This window comes from Pteropus medius, unplaced genomic scaffold (genome assembly GCF_902729225.1).
Source record: "Pteropus medius unplaced genomic scaffold, Ma_sr-lr_union100, whole genome shotgun sequence".
Taxonomy (NCBI): Eukaryota; Metazoa; Chordata; class Mammalia; order Chiroptera; family Pteropodidae; genus Pteropus; species Pteropus medius.
Window position 1 is genome coordinate 5,259,270 of NW_024344374.1, and position 19,738 is coordinate 5,279,007.

The 19,738-nt window shown below is 34.1% G+C and overlaps 1 long non-coding RNA gene across 1 annotated transcript in view; it reads right to left on the reverse strand.

Moving 5' to 3' along the window:
* Positions 1 to 13,904: 13,904 nt before the first annotated feature.
* The window catches only part of LOC120608745 (uncharacterized), a 59,859-nt gene continuing 54,025 nt past the window's right edge, over positions 13,905 to 19,738 (reverse strand). The window contains exons 4-5 of the long non-coding RNA XR_005654513.1: positions 16,048 to 16,127; positions 13,905 to 14,733 (exon numbers count right to left, since the gene is read on the reverse strand). This is a non-coding gene — a long non-coding RNA (uncharacterized LOC120608745). The remainder of the gene's footprint in view (positions 14,734 to 16,047; positions 16,128 to 19,738) is intronic.

Genomic DNA, 19,738 nt, shown 5'->3' on the forward strand with positions numbered 1-19,738 from the left:
TTATCAGACAAAGATATTAAAACAGCTATTATAAACATGTTACAATAGGTAAAGATGAGAACTTTATAAGATATAGAAACGTATAGAAAGGTAGAAGTTTTGAGCAGAGAAACTGTAAAAATTAACTAAATGGAACTTAAAAAACTGAAAAATGCAATATCTGAGATTTTAAAAAATTACTAGATGGGCTCAATGGCAGAAGGGGATGACAGAAAAAATATTCAGGAGTAAATTTGAAAATAGATAAATTGAAATGATCCTATCTGAAGGACAGAGAACAAAAAAATTGGAAAAACAGGGAACAAAGTCTCTAGCATCATGAGATAATATCAAAGTTCTAACATTTGTGTCATTGGAGTCCCATGGGGAAATGCATTAGTGAAAAAATATATATTTTTTCATATATATATTTCTTATTTTATATATATACATAGAGAGAGAGAGAGAGAGAGAGAGAGAGAACATAACAAGTGGATACTTCTTAAATTTAGTAAAAGACATAAATTTGCGGATTCAATAAGTTTTGAGAATTCTACATTGGATAAACTCAACGGAAACTGTGCCCAGATACATTATCGAAGATTAAAATGCATATTATATTGAAATATATATATATCAGTCAGAGACATATGAAACAGTACCTACAGGGAAACAACACTGAATGACCAAAGATTTCTCATCAAAAACCATGGAGGCCAAATATAGTGAAATAACAATTTTCAAGTGCTGAACAAAATTGTAAACCCAAAATTCTATATCGAATGGCATGTCCTTCAGGAATGCTGACAAAATAAAGAAATTTCCAGCTGATGGAAGACTAGAAGAACTAGGAACCAGCAGAGCTACTCTAAAAGAAATGCTAAAGGCAGCTCTTAAAGGGGGAGAAAAATGATATCAGAGGGAATGCCAGAAATAAAAGAGCAACAGAAATGGTAAAAATCAAGGTAAATATGATAGACTCCTTTTTTTCTTTTAAGTTTTTTAAAATATAACTGTAAAATGCAAAAATTATAACATTGCCTGGTGTAGTTTTCAATATGAGTATATGAATATATAGTTGTAATATATATTGTAATATATACAACATAAAGAAGAGAGTATAAAGGGATCTATGTGGATGTAAGGCTTCTTTCTACATTTTCACATGTTCCAATTAAACAACAGAGTGTTGGATTGGATTTTTAAAAGGACTCAATTATATGTTGACCACAGTAAATCCACTTTAAATATGAAAAGATAGATAAAAGTAAAAGAAAGGCAAAGGATATATCATGAAAATACCAAGCAAAAGAATATTGCAGAGGCTTTATTAATCTCAGAGAGAGTAGGCATTAGAACAAGGAAATGTTATCAGGGATGATGATGGACAGGAAATTAGTTATTCAATATTGATAAAGGGGTTAATTCTCCAAGAAGACATAACAATCCTAAATGTGTATGCTCCTGACAACGGACCTCAAATAACATGGAGCAGAAACTGATAGAACTAAAAGAAGAAATTGACAAATTAACAAATACAATTGGAGATGTCTGTACTCAGCAAGGATATAGAAGACTTAAACACTAGCTGCCATTTATAGAACATTCCATCTAACAGCAGCAGAATACACATCCTTTTTAAGTGCTAAGAACATTCTCCAAGATAGATCATATCCTGGGCCATTAAATAAGCCTTAATCAGTATATAAGAATTGAAATAATACAAAGTATGTGCTTACTATAATGGAATTAAACTAGAAATCGAGAACAGAAAGACATCCGGGAAAATCTCAAAACATTTGGAAATTAAACAACCTATAGCCAAAGGAGGGGAAAAAATCTCAACAGTAATTAGAAAATATTTTAACTGAATGAAAATGAAAATACAATGTATCATAATTTATGCAATGTGGCTAAAGCAGTACTTAGACATTCACAGCATTAAAAGTTTATACTGAAAAAGAAGAAAGGTCTTAAGCTGATTATCTAACCTCATATTTAGAAACTAATGAAGAACAAATTAAACCCAAAACAAGCAGAAGGAAAGAAATAATGTATGCATTGTTAGAGGAGTATACTCCCTAAATAAGTGAAAAGAAATAAGTAGAAAACAGAAAAACAATAGAGCAAATCAGTGAAAGCAAAGAGTGGTTCTCTGATTAAAATTCTAGCCAGACAGACCATGGGGGGAAAAAGATGCAAATTGCCAACTTCAGAAGTGAAAGGGGACCTACCACCACAGACCTCACAGACAGTACAGGAACAATAAAGAAATACTACAAACAACTCCACCACACAAATTCAACAACTTAGATGAGATGTCTCAGTTCCCTGAAATCTATAAACTACCAAAAGTCACCCCAAACCAAAATTTTGGTGCCTAGAGAGGATTTATCTGAGGAGGCTCTCCAGGCTTTATTCAGGACCATTGCCTGCTCTCATGAACTGTTTCTCCAGCCTCAGGATGATATCCTATCTCCAGAGCTCCAGCTCCTATCAAAGCTTAGTCCCTAATTTGGGCCATTGATTCTTTGGCCTACCCTTTTCCCTATAGGTCTACCCTTTTCTCTATAAACCTCCAAATCCACCCCTCTCCCCTTCCCTGACAATCTTGATTGAGAAGAGAATTGATAATCTTTAGGAACCTTGGATGGCTTAGGCTTCTGCAGAAAAACTTTGAAGAATGTTCAGTTAGTCTCTATTTCCAGGATCCCCTCTTCCCCACTGCCCTCTGCCAAAACTTTCTCATCAGCTACTGTGTACTATGTATTCACGCACATTCAGGAAGGTTCAAAGCACTTGCCTTCTGCTCTCTACATGGTCAAGCCCTCAATCAAGGGCCTGTCTTCATCTAGCAACATTATTCCCCAAATCAACCGGTTTGCAGTAGCAGGTGGCTTATCTTATAAGCTTTCTTCCCTGCTTTAAAGGACAAAAAGAGTCCTCAGAGGAACTAACTTCCTTGCCTAAATAACGGTGGCAAAGTTAGGACATTAAACTGACATCTGCTATAGCTCTCCCTTCTAATTTGAGGAAGAACCTAATGTGTTTTATAGAGTCTTTGTCTGCAGATTCTGGTTTATGGATTAACATCTATGGTCCCCCGTCTCTTGTCAGTTTTCCAGTTATAAGATGGAAAATACATATACCAAAAACATCGTTCTCATCTCTGTCTGAAACTGATTAAGTAGTTTTAACTACTCTCTTATACTTTTGGAGTAATGTCCCCAAACTAATACTGCCTGTAAGGGACAAATACATACTCCCAGGCAGCATTTGCCAGTACCTTGAGAAGCATGACAAAGTGCATTCCTGGTAATATTTTGAAAGAATACAAAAGCAATGGAGTGTGCAATAGATTCACTAGTTCAGTCAAAAAAATTACAATGTTTTCACCTCCCAAGGGCCACCCCCACAATTAATATGGATTTCTTTAAACCACCAGAACTGGGCCTTATTCCTCTCCCACACTCTCCCATCCCAGACCTCCCCTACGACTTATGACCAGAGGATATGGTGTTTGTGGTCCCTCCCAAACTGGAATTCTCCTCTTAGTTACACATTGGCTACTAGTTTCTCACTAAAGTGCTCCACGGCTTTGTAGAAACATGTAAATGCTAGCCCCAGCACTTCTCTGAACTGAGCCCTTACCCTTGTCTTTCTTTTTTTTTCTTTCAGAACCAGAATCTACGGCATGTACTAACCTGGCTTCTCTAAGAAAACATAACTCTTACTCTCTTCTTTCCTGTCTGTCAGCGGCTCGCGGGCATGCCCACCACTGCCTCATTCACAGAATCACCTCTTTGCGCTCTTCCCTCTCTCCACCCAGGTATTTTCATTTTCGTTCTCGTTGTCCTTTCTAAATCCTTAAAAGTGTTAAATTTAGGGCTTGGTTTTCACTTGGAAATATTTCCCACATTTGTGTCACAAATGTCACCAGAGGATTAACAGTAGATTAAGTGAACAAAAAGACAGTATGAGGTGAAGAATGAAAAAACTCTCCTATAATATATAAGTCAAAATGCCGGTCAATGACGATTTTCTGATAGCCATAATGTCATCCAATAATGGACGGTAATTCTGAGAACTGTAGCCAGTTTGAGCACAGAGATACTGCAGAGATATTGCAAGGTCAGTTCCAGATCACCTCCATAAAGCAAGCATCACAAAAAAGCAGGTCATTATCTTTCTGCTGGTGGAAGGTCTTCACTTCAGTTTGTACAAACTGCAACATGTCAGTCACCGTAAAGCAAAGCACAATAAAACAAGGTATGTTTGTAATCAATAAAAGAAACTTGCATAGTCTTGCTCCTTTAGAACACTTAATTTCAAATTTGAATCACCTGGGGGAATTTATAAAACACTGAAATGTGAGTCCACCCACAAAGACTCTGATTTAACTTGAATAAGTTGCAACCTGGGCATCAAAAGTTTTTGAAGTTCCCCAGGCTCGATTGTTGTAACAAAGTGACTCTCTTTTTGCAGCAAACTTTGGCATGATCAGAATCACCAGGAGAGTTTGATGAAACCTCGATGGCTGGAGTTTCTGAATTAATAGATGCAGATGGGGACCGAAAATTTCCATTTCTAACAAATTTCCACTTTCATGTGCATATGATTCTGTTCAAAGGCAGAGACACTTCAGTAGCTATGGAATTGAACTTGAGATTCTACATTTCTAATAAGTTCTCAGGTAACACCAATGCTTCTGATCCATAGATCGCACTTCATACAGCAAAAGATCACAGCACAGGAAGTCAATTATTAAGAATAGGATATTCATTAAATAAATACGATTTTGTGAAAATAGTGAGAAAAAAATTTAATACCAATGTGAAGAATGTTTTCAACTGTAGTTTCAATATCACTACACAGATACATAACAAAATTCCATGATCTTTGAGAAATCACCAAAAGTTTGGCTTAGGAAACATTAATATTTTTCTCAAAATATTTGGGTTTTGGAGATACAATGTGCTTTTTACAAAAATACTTATGAAATACTATGTATTAAATTTGTTTTCCTTTCTATTTTTCTTCTGACAACATATTACAACTAACTTGCAATTCAAAAGAAAAATTTTAAAAGCTTATATTTAAGCAGTTCCAAGTGAACATCACAGATGTCAAATGATCAAACTAAAATATTAATAGATGTAGATGACTCAGATATTTCATTGACTTACTGTCTTTTGTTTTGATGTGATTTTCTTCCATATTAAAAATAAAATCTTTTAGTACCATCTGCTCCTATAACACTTTGGCATGCTTAAAAAATTTTATTTCCAAATTCTGCAGTTTTGAAATACCTCCATGAAAGTTTCTTAAAGAAAATAAATTGGAAAAAGAATTTCCATTCCTCCTAGCTTGTTTCTTAACAAACAGCAGACAGAATACTCAAGAAACACAGCACTGCATAAATGTTTTGTTATAATCAGATATTTTCCTTCTGATTTTCCCTCTGACCCTACGGCTATATTGTGCCTGAGGGAACAATATTTTATGCTATGTGCATAAACTGTGCAATAATTAATTTTCCTTTAAAATATGTAGATCTGATTTTAAACTATAAAAAGTGATGAATTTCCATGTAGTCTCATCCATTTTTGTGGATAAATATTTATCAAATATTTATGACTAGATTACCACAATAAATTCTCCAAAGGAGTTTGATAGACTGAAGCAATAATGACAGTAAAAGAAATCCAATATTGTAAATATTCTTCCTCTATGAAATTGAAGCATATGTTTACATATATATCAGGTTTTCCAATTTTGACAACAGTAATGGGGGGTTAAGTGGTTCACTTTTTCAGTGTGTTCAACTCCAAGTATAATATTGATTCAGAAATATAAATAAGTGCTATTAAGATAGTGATACTGAAATTATGGTAGAAGAAATAGCCATAGGACAATATTTCCTCAGGGAAGTCCAAATATGGGTTTTAAATTGTTTACATATATACTTACCCTTTCAGTCATTATTTAATATACATCAGATACCTGCTGTGTCTAGATTTTATTAGTTTCTGTAATGAATCAATAATTTTCTTAATATTTTGAAATAAAACTTATCCATCATCTTATAGATGTAACTGGACTCCCTTTCTACAGTATTTTCTATTCTAATTTATTTTCCACATACTAACCAGAATTAACTTTGTAAAGTTAAAATTATCTTACATTCTAAAGTTAAAACTCTCTCGGATGGCTCACAAAGACCTCTTTGGTTTCACTCTTGCTCATCACTCTGGCCTTGTTGGTCTGCGTCGCTCTCCAGCCATAGTGACTTACTAAGCGTTCACCAAAGAAGTCAGGTCTTTCTTTGCATGCTGTTTCCATTACCCGAATGCTTTTTCTCCTCTCCTTGTCCGACTTTTTTCCCTTGCTCTCTAGTTTCTGGCCTAAACATCTCCTAGGCTAAAACTTCTCTAAGGAATAAAGCCTGATCAGGTGTGAGCCTCTTATGCAGTCATATGCTCTACCCCTGAGCTATGCCTCCCGGGTGAGCCTCTTATGAACCAAATAACACTCTGTGCTTTTCACCTTGCAGCACTCAACACAGCAAGTGATTTACTTGTCTGCCTCTCCTACTAAATTGTGTGCCCCTCAAGGACAGATTATATGCCTTGTTTGCTCTGGAAATCTCATTATGTGCCATGCGCCTTGGCACATCTTGGTGACAATTTGTCGAATGAATAAGTGGAAAACTGAACAATGCATTCTTCTCATTTATTTTGGTGAGGTCATTTTATAGTGGCAAGCGTGTGAGGTAAGGAAAATTATTCTTAGCCTCACTACTCGACAACATGGATTGCAATATTTGAGGGGAAATGCACACACATATTCTTTTTTTTCACACATTTTAATTCTAATTTATCATTAAAATGTTTTGTATTGAAATCAGTAATGGCATAATCTTTCCTATTGAGAAGATTAAGTGGCTTACTCTTGCTTTGATGTATTATGATGGATCAAAATATAAGGTATCTCCAAACTCAACCTAAAAAAATTTTTTTTTTTGAAAACAGGGTAGGAAGTAAAAATTAACTAATCTAGGGAAATAAATATGCTCTTAGTATAAAAAATGATAACTGTGTTTTTGGATAAAGTGTTTTGGTCTGCATAGTGTAACATAAAAAAGGATTAAACTCCTAAACAAGTTTTATTTCAGTGGTGTCTTTTCTTTAAATATTTATTGATATGAATATGACAGTCTAGTCTTATGGCATAATTTTTAGCTATGTCTATAGACTCCAAGATCAAATCTGGAAACTAAATAAATGTACATCTGTGCATATTTGACTGGGAAGAGTTGCATCAAAACACTAACAATAGTTATCTCTGGTTGCATTTTATTTCCATTTTTCACTTTTCTGTAATTTCCCTAAACTTTGACAATGAGCAAGTGAAAAAAATTTTTTTACACGCAGGAAAGAACAGAAAAGATAATGATATTGTTCAAGAGACAGATCGGTAGATACAAGTGTTCTTTAAGTTTCTTTCTAGCTTTAAAATTCTATAATTTTTTGACTTCTCAGTTGTACTATGCAAAAAAAATAGATTTCAATCCACACTAGATACAGTAGAGATTCAAATAGAAACATCTGTCAAATGTTCTTTCACAATAGAAATAGTTAATGAAAAGATTATATATAACCTTGGTCATAATGAGAGGTGAATGCCTTGCACATAGTAGGCACTTATTATGTGTTAAATGAATAAATCCATCAATTGGTCGACGAATGTTAAATGACATTTGTGTATTAAAATCCTGTCTCTGCTGCCCCCTAGTGGCTCACATGCCTAACTCTGAAAGATTTCAAATGAGAAAATCAAGTTCCAATCACAGATTCTTATTTTAGGGGAGTAGGAATGTTCAGGCTTGGTATTTTTCTTGGACAGAAAATACCTTCATGTAAATCAGGCCTGTGCTCAAATATAAATCGCTGATGAGATACCAGAATCATTACGAATGATCTTGAATTATCAAGGGAACATGAGACAGTTGCAAAGATACTGCAAGTGAGTAAATAATGTTGAAAATTTTCACAAAGTGAAAGATGGATTATGTGAGATAATTACAGAAGTTTTGATTTTTAGCCTAAATAGAATTGTAAAATGGTTATTTTAAAAAGAGTTTGCAGTTGCTAAGATAAAACACTAGCTGAACCTGGGTGCACTGTGAAGAAATACTATCAGGTTATCTAGACTACTTTTTTGACACGATGGAAAGACTTGGGAATTATGTTAAGTATAATGTATTTGACATTGAGAAAACACTTGACAACTCTTTAATTATATTCTTCTGGACAAAATGAAAAAAAATATAGGCTGTATTATAATATGATCTGTTTCATATTGTTTCCTCTCAGCTATTAGACCTATCTTTGTGTCAGATATTCATTCCTCCATAAAGAGGTCCACTAAACACATTCTTTTTCACTTCTACATCTTAAACTATTTTTTTCTTATTTGTTTCATTTGTTTTTCTTATTTATTTATTTTTACCCCAACTTCTGACCTGATTTTTTTTTTTTTCCATTTATGACTTTACCTTAGAGCTATTAATCATTACAATTTGCTGGCTAGCAGCTCTGCTCGGCTAGAATTCATATTATCTCTTTGCTTACTTCTATGAAAATGGATGGTTATAAGTTGAAGATGATAAAACTATAAAATGAAGGGATAAAAGAATGGTAGAGTCTGTATCATATTCAGATTTGCACAACTGTTTTAATGGTACCATAAAACAGTTAAACATAAGAGTTAAACTAAGTAAATTTCACAAGATTTCTTCTCACATATTCCTCTTTTATCTTAAATATTTTATAATGTTTAATTTTGATAATTACTGACTTCTTTAATTTCTGAATTTTTTTTTTTTTTTTTTTGCTCTGAGGAAACACCTCCAAGATGATCAGCAGATGGCACTGCTCACTTAAAGAACTAATTCCTAAATGTATTTAAAATTTTTGGAAAAACTTCTAAAAACTATTAATAGTCACTATTTTTTCATTGCACATATGTATTATAGAAAAATGAGAAATTGAAGTGAAGCAGATGGAAGAAATTTAAAATCATTCATAATTACAGATAAAATTATTATTAACATTTCAAGACATAGCCAAGTTTTATATTCACATTTAACAAAAATGGAATATACCCCTTAAGAGCTCAGTAACTAGGTTTTTAAAATGAACATTATATTATAAACAAATTGCCATATAATTAAATCTTTCTTAGCAACATGATTTTTTTATGACTGTAAAACTATGTCATAACTTAGTTAACTAATAACATATTGTCTGAGATTTAGGTTATTTCCAATTTCTCTAGTCTCATAAATAACACTGTCATGAACATCCTTTTGCCTAATTCCTTAGTTATGGGGTCATACACTTAACTGTCTCCACAGGGTAAATTCCTAGAAGTAGATTTTCTGTTTTAAAATATATCTATATTTTTAAAGTATTGTTTTCATATTGGTCCCAGGAAAGACTATACTAATTCACACTCTCTTTATTCCTTTGAAATGATTTTTGATTAAACATTTTTATAGGGTATAATTTTGATTTTTGTGAATTTCATATTCATGGCTTTTATCCCTTTTTAAACACAAAATAATTCATGATTTTTCTACTTACTGTAAGCACTCTTTATATATGAAAGTTATCATTGCCATTAAGGTTATTTAAATATCTAAATGCCATTAACCTAAGAATTATTTAGGAGAACATTACATTACTTTAGAAAGAATATATTTAGATTTCTTCTTTTAAATTTTTGAACTTTAAAAAATTCTATAATTAATTTTCATAAATGTCCCACAGGGGCTATAAAAAGGGTAGTCTATACTTGAATCACCTAGAATTCAAGTTTTACATTGAATTCTGTTATAGTTCTCCAGTTCTCTATATAATGTTATTTATTTTTGCCCTCTTGATTTTTCATGATGAGATGTTGAATTTCTGACAATTGTGGTTTTTTTTCACTTATACTTGCTTTTTTATTTACATATTTTATTATTTTATTATTTGATGCATAGAAGCTTACAACTCGTATTTTCAGTGTGGATTTTGCATTTTGGTTTAAAAAAACTTTTTGCCGTACTTAGTTGTTCCTTCCTTTTTTAAAACTCAAATTATACTTAGTATACTTCATAATTAATGTATCGTAATTAATGTAGCATATTTCATAATTGATTATTATGTTATTACTATATCAATTATTAGATGCTTTGAAAGTGGTTGAAAACTTTGAACTTTCAGTAGCTTTAAACATTTTACTTGCAATGTTGCCTGCGTTTTTCAATGGCTTTCTTCAAATTGTAGCCCTGCTTGCAGGTCCATGTCATCATATATTGTGGATCAATATACTGTGGATCAATATAGTTTGAATTCCATATTGTAAATGCTATAAAAGAGGATGTGAGTGTCTCTTATGCACTTAACATTTAGGGGGCTGCCTAGGTCGAATAGAATATTTCGCATTTTGATTAATGGATTTTTAAAAATAAAGGCCATTCACTTAATGACAAGGTTTTCGGGAATAATTTAAAATCTTTAAACAATGGATAGGTGTATTTACTCATCAAAACTTTCACACAAGATAAGTATTATTATTATTATTACCATTATTATTATTATTATTATTATTATTATAACAGTTTAGAAATGAGGAAACCGAAATTAAGTTACTTGCTCAAAATGAGACAGTCAAGATTTAAACCCACACAAAACAAATATCTGACTTTGTGGCTTTATTTCTACAACCATACTAGAAAAAGAGAGGCCTGCAAATAAAAACTGACAGTGCTGATTTTATTTAAAACAATGTAAAATGATGGTATGGACACAGTGTTGTTTGATGCTCTGTGGCTGGGGTGCCCAGCGGCAGTACCTAGGCAACCACAGAGGAGATGGTTTTGATAACTTAGAGAGCATGAGAAGACAGCTCCTTTGGCAGGCCTGGTGACATTATTACAGCCAGGAATAGAAGCAGTGACAGTGATGAGGGACTCTTACAACTGAGGTTTGGCAAGACTCCTTATTGAAGGGTCCGGTGCAAAAAAAGCAAGATAATAGCAAATATGGGGATAGTCGCAGAGATTAGGCTGTGAATTTAATGTAAAACACTACTATCCCCCTACCCTGGAGACATCCAATGACTATGATAAACTCCAAAGAGGACCTGGTGACACATGACAGGGTGAAGATGAAGACAAAAATTTTTGCTTATTTCTTGACCATAGCCCTGCTTTTACTTGTCTGCTAGTACAGCCTGGAAAAATATAGGCAAAGGCAATGTAACCCACTTGGCAGGAGTTACTTTTGCAAAATCAGAGGATTGTTTGCACAGCCAATAGTTCATGCCTGGCCTGCGATGCTTTGTGATGGCTTAGATCCAGTTATCCTGCTCCTGAGTCTAGTAGTCTTTTCACCGAAGCATCTGCAAACGATAAACACAAAGCTTGGAGGACAGATAAGGTAGGACTTAAAAAGAATCACTCATGGGTAACACACCATAGTTTTTTATGGATGGTTACTAAACTAGTCAGAGTGAATACCTATTATTTCACCTCAGAGTCGCAGCCCTAGCTCTGCCAACTTCCCTGAGCTTTGTGTGTTCTTAGGGAAAACAAACGTCTGAAAACCTTGGTGCAGCCGCCAAGGGTGACCACAGAATTTCCCATATTCCAGGTAACACTGACTTTCAAATTAAAACAAGCCTCTGTTTTATGGGTATAATAAATGACAGACAATCCCAAAAGGTTTTTAATTTTAATAATAATGAAGTTCTGTTAGTTAGTAGGCAAAAACAAAACAAAATAAAACAGATGACTTTCAATGGCACGAAAATTAAGATTTGTCTCAAACTTTTACATAATACTAAATGTGAGAAAACGCTCAATCCATTGTCTTTTACACATAGAGCCTTTGGTAGATAGTCTTTAATTATAAAAAGCTTCGGAAAACATATCTACTATGTGCCTTTCTTGAAAAGAAAGAACATTTTACTTATAGAAAAACGAATCAAAATTCACAAATTAAGATGATTCTGAGACAGATAAGAACTGATGAGCATACAAATAATATATAGGGTTGTCTATAGAGTGTTGTAAACATAGCTATAAAACCAAAAATAAATATGAAAATTAAATATAAATGGTTATAAAATGACATATGCACGTGTATAATAAAAAGTAATACAAAATCATGGTGGATAATTTAGGGAGTCAAATAAGGTATAAAAATTATTTTTAACCTTACAAATTAATATTACCTATAAAAAAATCTTAACATTTCCATGTATTTCCTCCTGCAACATATATGCATGTTGTAAGCCACACTACATAAGCAAATTTTAATTTTATATTTTAAAATCTTAATAATGAATAAAACCAGAGAGTCTTAAGTTTTAAAACTGTGATTTTTAATATAGCTGTATAACATCATATTCTATAGATATCCTATAATTTCAAAAGATTTCCCTTTGGGGGCCTTTTAAATCATTTCTCCTTTTTTTTTTGGCTATAGTATATAACACAGGTGTAAATATCTTTTATATCTCTGCATTGGATAGAGTCCTGAACTTGGGATTAGTGGGTCAAAAGTTATTGTCTTTATGAAGCTCTTGAAAGATTTTCCAATTAATTTATACAACCACCATCTGTGTATGAGTGTCAATGTCATTAATAGCAATAATCACCCTTAGAAAATATAATTTTCCAGTTTTAAAAGCAAACAAAGTCATCATAGTTTTCTCTATTTAAGCCCTGTGTCATCTATAGAAATTCAAATAAGGGCATTCTCCTTGGGATAAATATGGCTGGTTAAAGAGGCAAAAAGTTGTATTTCAATACATTATCTAAATAAACTATCTGCATCCTAACTGCACACACCCCTCAACCATGGCAGCCCCACTTTCTACCATCCAATCCATCACTATCCCATGACTTTGCCTATCTTTCTAGCCTTGAGCACATCATAACATCACACCATTCACCATATAGATCAAAGCAAAGCAAGTCAGTAATCAATTGCAATTTCTGTAGCAAATATTCACTCAATTTCTGTTAAGTAGAGAATGGCTCATTCCTGATATTTATGTATGGATTTTATTTGCACGAGATTGATGGGCATTTTCTGACTTTGTTATCACTTTTTACTGAGGGAGAAGAAAAATCATGATCTACTGATGAGTCATGGAGGGGCGAGTGTAGTTGGGGCATGGTTAGCCCATCACCCTTTTCAACTTTTTTCTAGTTTGGGAGCAAACTTTCCCCCAAAGAGACAAAAGGGACAAGTTCTATTCTGCTCTTGTATGGTGTAAGTTTAACACCATATTAGTAAATTCACCTTCTATCACTGTCCAACAACATTCTCCAACATTAGTTTAATAGGAATAAAGGTGATGTTTTGGCCTCTGTATACTGGCTCATTTCCTTTATATTTCTCTTGGTTCAGGAGCTGAACATAGTAGAGGGGTATTATTTATTGGAACTTTGAATTCCAATAATCTGGAGTTTGCTCCTTAATGATGTGGTTTTCATAATACTTCAAAGAATTTCAACTTTTGTGAAGTCAAATTTATTGCTGCTTTACTTTATTCTTTACATTGCTTTTATCCTTAGAAAAGTATTTTCCCATGCTAAGATCATTCAAGTTTATCTGAATTTTTATCCAACTATTACATAGTTTGGCTTCTATATGTCATTTAAATTCATTTTAAATTAGCTTATGTACATGATGTAAAGATTTATTTTCAAATAATTAAGAAAACAAATAATCCTTTCACAAAACTACAATAACTTTATCATATGCTAAATACATATATCCATGTATATATGTGTATGTATATACATATATATACATACACATATATACATATATATGAATGTGCGTATTTACACACATGCCATGTTTCTGGACTGTTCATATATCCTGCTGTTTCTTTTGCCAAAGTTCTATTTTAAATTACAAAAGCTACATCTATATTTTTAATCAGTAAGGAAAGTTCTGCTTTACACCATCTGATTATGTAAATACATGTATAATAAAATACTATTTTTCAACTATCAAGTTTGCAAACAAAAGTTCAAATTAATTTCCTATTTTTTCATAAGCATGATATGTAAACCTTGTTCATGTGTGTGAGGAGTGGGAAACCTACTGCTTGTGATTTAGGCCATGGACTGACTGTATTGTGGATTGTGCTACCAGCTGGCCTGTTGCATGACAGAGAGTGGTCTCCACCAATCACAAATTACATCTGTTTAAGCCCCTATTTGTTAGACAATCTGGCACCAGGAACAGCTGAGAAGAAAGATTTGAAAACAGCTTGCTTGATTGATGTGTCTAGAGTTATCTCTAAATCCAAATAAAACGTTAAGTGCTATCAAGAAATCATAAATCAGGCGTGTCTCTCTTTGAGCAGAAAAGGTCTTGCAAAACCTTTTATGACACTCATTTGTGAGAGAGTCAATTGGCTGGTATTCAACAAGAGAATTTAGACCTGCTTGTTTCACACAATTAGTTAGGTCACATTTTTAACCTGATTGAGTTGTGAGGTGTAGTTCAAGGCCTAACATTTAAGTCATGATGATGGCTCAGACCTCTAAGAAGACCTCTTGAATCCTGTTGGACAATCCCAAGACACCTATACCATTGAAATCTGGTGAGCAGCAGCTGCCAACGGCTCTTCAGGAGAAAGGTTTTCCTATGATCTGATGGTCCATTTCCAACTCAAGCCCTAGACAATACAAACTAATGTATGTTTATAGCATTCAGAATTTCATCTACATTTTTTAAAGGCTCTAATTTCTAAGGCAAGTGCTTTGCAAGTCAATCCAGATTAACCTTCATTAAATAGGCCCCATGTGTCCTGTATTTAACAGAAATTCTAGCATTTGGATGATGCTACCCTTCCCTAGTTTGCTATATAAATATAATTGTTTCTCCATTTCTTGGTTGATTTCACTAGTTACTGGGAAGAGAAATGTTAGCCATCTGTTGTCAAGTAACTACCTTCTCACGTGGCAGGGCAATCTGCATTTGTTCTTTTTGTATTGTATTTTATCTCAATCTTTCTTTAAATTCTTGACTCATTACTTTCTCTTGGTATTTGTAGAAAGGTATGAGGCAAGGAAAGAAATACCGCATTTTTCTCATATGCCCACATCTTGTAGGGACTGGTTCCTGTGAGCTCTGCTCCTCTCCCTGCTCTTACATTTATTGAGTTAACAACTGCTCAGCTCAAATGCTATCCCCTCTAGGGAGTCATCTCAGACTGCTATCACACTTGACCCCCCCAAAGTGCCCATCTTTTGTTCCCCCAGAGTGCTCTAAACATGCCTCTAACACTCTCTCATACTCATCATAATTGTTGATGTATCCCTAGCCAGACTATGAGTTCTCTGATAGAGACTTACCTGTCACTGTATCCCCAGGGTCAAGTTCATTTAGTTAGTTAAATGAACAGATTTAGAAAAGAGAAAAGACAAGAAGAAAAGTTTTCTTAGAACTTCTAGATTATTCCTAAATTAGTAACATTTAAGGTCTCCTATGCTTTGTTTGACCAATCTGGGAGGACAAACGTGAAGAATAAAGAAAGAGCTGGATTGCTGAGCTGATAACCATTTCTGGTTATCATGTTTATGCTTGGTTAAAAGCATAGTGCATGCACTGAGGGTTAACTTTTGATTGTAAATAATTACTACTATAAAAAACCTAAAACTAAACTTCTGATAAGAGTTTCTATATAATTCCCCTTTTTACATAATAAACACGCTATTCTGCATTGATAGAAAACTAATTGTTCACTGTGAAAATGCTACCCATTAACATCACTGCTCCTAAACAATATACAATCTTGTCTTTTATGGCTCTCAGCTGCACACTGCCTGGAAGATACTTTTGATATGAGCCAACTTTTTACATCTAACAAATGCCCAGTAAAAGGCACTTAGAATTCCAGTTGGACTGAACTTGCCCCTTCTCCAGAGGGCACATAAATGAATAAATACAAGGAAATCCCCTCCCATCATGCACACACATATGCACTCACGCAATCCACAGAGCAGCTGTGTTATATTATAAGTTGGAGGCCTTTTGTTAGTTCAGATGTTTCAGGTCTGCAATGGTACTCTGGAGAAGAAATAAATATTATGAATAAGTCTCGTTTCCATGCTTGTAGTGGGGAAACACTAACTAGCACAGTTTACTACAGTTTTATACTAAAACAATCTTGTAAAAGAATACCAGCATTACTCACTCAGCACATGACTGCTAAGACAAGATGGTGTCTGTTTATTCCTTAAATATTCAAAACATGATTTCATTCAGACTCTTTCCCAGATGGACTTGCTTTTCAGTAAAATGAATCAGAATAATCATGGATTGTGTGTTCACTAAATCTATTCTTCATTTTTTTTTTCTTAAAGCATTCATCTTTCTCTTACTTTACCAAATATTGCATATTAATACAACTTTACCAACAAAAGATATCAAATATAGCTTTTGAATGATCAAAGGAAAGGCAGGCTGGAGCTGGGTGGGAACTCAGCTTGGAATCTAGGTCATTCCATTTGAAGATTTGGTCTTCTGCTTTGAAGGCTCAGAGTCTGAGGCTAACAAATTTGATAGCAAGAAGAGCGTGTACTAGAAATTGATAAATGAATTTATTAATTAACAAGGAAAATAGACTCTTATAATGACCAAAATACTACAAGTCTACACAATCAGTGTATTATTATTGTTATTGTTAAACTATACGTGAAGACAGATTGTAGTAAGATTATTTAGTGAAGAAAAAGTCAGAACAAAGGAACACAGAGAAATTTAATTTTAATGGCATTGAGAGCCTGATATGCCCATTTCCCTAAGAGGTCTTGTCGAAGGGATTAGAAATCCTTTGCCATGCTCTTCCCAAAGCCTGGTACATTCTTTCCCCATTCTTCACTAACTTTTACTAATCCATTTAATCTTAGCTTAATTATCACTTTCTTAAGAGAGACCTTTTCTGGTCTTCTGATCTAAGAAAGGGCCCCCACTGTACACTCCAGAACACTCTGTAACTTCCTTTTATAGCACTTATCTCAATTTGTACTTATATATTTATCTGTTGCTTTAAGTTCTGTCTACCTTTAGACTGTAAGCTCTCAGAGAGAAGGCGCCATGTTTGTTTTGAGTTCCACTAGGTTCTCAGTACAAAGCACAGTGCCTGGCACATCTGCAAGCATTCAGCACATATTTGTTCAATGAATAAATGAATGTTCATCCAGAAGCCACACAGGGTAGTGGCAAAGAGCACAGGTGCTGGATTCAGGCTCCCTTGATTGAAATCCTGGCTGTGTCTCTTAATAACTACATAAGCTTATGCAAATTACAAAATAGGATTCCTTATCTGTAAAATGAGGACAGTGATAGTGCCTGCCTCATAACATTCTAATGAGGATTAAATAGATTAAAGGGTGTAAAATGCTTGGAACAGTGGCTGGCACAAAGTAAGCAAGCACTCAAACAGTGCCTTTTCTTCACCTTATATACACATAAAGTTTGTCCTTCGATCATTAGCTCTAGGTGCTATTCCAAGAGCCTATTTTCATATATAATTGAACACTTTTCACTTGAAATTAAAATACATTTATGTTAAAGCTTACTTCTTACCTACATTTAAGGCCATTGTGATATTAAACCCCAAATTAAGCCTTCCTGATGTGTCTTTCTATTTTTTAGGCTCAAGCTGTCCATCTTCTTCCTGCTTGAAATCTCAATCTTCTTATTCTCTCACATAGGAGTTGTGCTGTTTTTAGTCCATACAATAAGATTTTGGCCTGTGTTCACATGAATATCCCACAGAATAAACCAATGCACTGAATCTCAGAACTGGACAAAACTCAGAGATCTTGTACAATCACTCATCTGTACAACAAACAAACAACCTACAATAAAATATCAGTGAAAGAAATTGGAAAGACAAAAAAAAAAGGAAAAATATATTGTGTTTATAGATTAGAAGAATCAATATTGCTAAAATATCCATACTACCCAAAACAATCACAAATTAAATGTAATCTCTGTCAAAGTCCCAATGACATTTTTCACAGAAATAGAAGAAACAATCCTAAAATTCATATGGAACCACAGAAGATCCTAAATAGCTAAAGCTATTCAAGAGTGCTTAAAAATCACATCAGTTTACTGCAGCCCTCAAATATTTCCTAATCAGAGAGATACAATCAACAACTGTTTTATCAAATTCTTGCCAAAGAAACATGTGAAAAACTGTACTTTACTCACGAAGATAGAAAGCCACAGAAAATGTCTCCTTGAATACGTATTATAACAACACATAAAGGCCTATATAAATATAAAGCACAGCTCAAAATCTCCAGGACTTTCCCTAGTGAGCACAGTTTAGTTTGGCCCCTGCCCTGGGCTAACCTAAAGCAATCTCTAGTCTGGTCCATAGGCCACACACCCAGGCTCTAAGAAAGGGCCAGAAGCATGGTTGGTTTGCCTACCCTAATCCTGGTGATTACCAGGACATTACAAAAATAAGACTTATCTGTGGGTTTATATTTTTATTAAATTAAGTCTCCTGAGAGAATCAGGGTTATACATAAACCACATTTATTAATCCTTGCATAGCTCAACGAGATCGCTGCAAAAATAGACTATGAATAAAAGAACCACGTCATCCTGATTCAGCGTGCAGTGTAATTTTCCTAGCGTTATTTTGTACCGTTGAGCCGCTGAGCTGTTGTGGGGCTAAATGAAGGATTCTGCTTCCCTGAAGTGATATATTTTCAAAACTGGGAAATTCCTTTCCAAGCACCCTTGATATTAGTACCCACTTCCTGAGCCCTTATTTATCCAGCATAATCACTATAAGTGTGCTGTACTATTTATAGAAGACACATTAAGCATCTTCTAGAATTTATTCGAGATCATTGAATTCAATCATATAAAGAAGCATGTTCATTATCTGTGTGTGTAACTAAGAATTATTGCTAAGTAAGGAGAAGAGAGAGCTGATTGTATTTATTTTCTAACCTTTCAATCACATGGCAAAAAAAGGCGGGGCTAGGAATCTTGGGAAGCAATTTGCAAAGCTACTTTAAATATTGTGTTAACAGTTCAAATATATTATGCTTTAGTTTTCTGAAATGAGGATTCCATAAATCAAATTAAATCAAACTGAAATTTAATAGATGAAGAGCTCTCCTAAAGATTTGTCATGGGAAATGTTGTCTGTAATCTTGTGTTTTTGTGCTCATGTTAGTCTTTAAGTCTGCAAGTTTATTCCTGTCAAGGTGACAAGCAATCAACATGTAGCCAAGTTAGATGGACACTTCCCATTCCTGAACTCCCTCACCCTCTCAAGCAGCATCTGGCCAAGCTGAGCACTCTTTCCTCCTTAAGGAACTTCCTCTTCCTTCCCACAAGAATGCACATGTCTCAGTTTCTTTCAGCTTCTCTGACAAATGTTTCCCAGTCTTGTCTGCCTTATTAATTTATTAACTTGCTCTTCTTCCTCAATTCAGCTTCCAAACATTGGCATCACTAAGAGCTCAATCCTGTACACCAAATTCTGCTCTATCTACACTCGCTCATGACAATCTCTGCTGTCTCCTGACTAAACAATATTAACATGCTGTAAACTCCCAAACTGGTACTCAAGCCCAAACTTCTTTTTCTGAGCTTTAAACCTAAATTCAACCTGCTTAGCGGACATTCTTTTTTTTTTTTTTTTT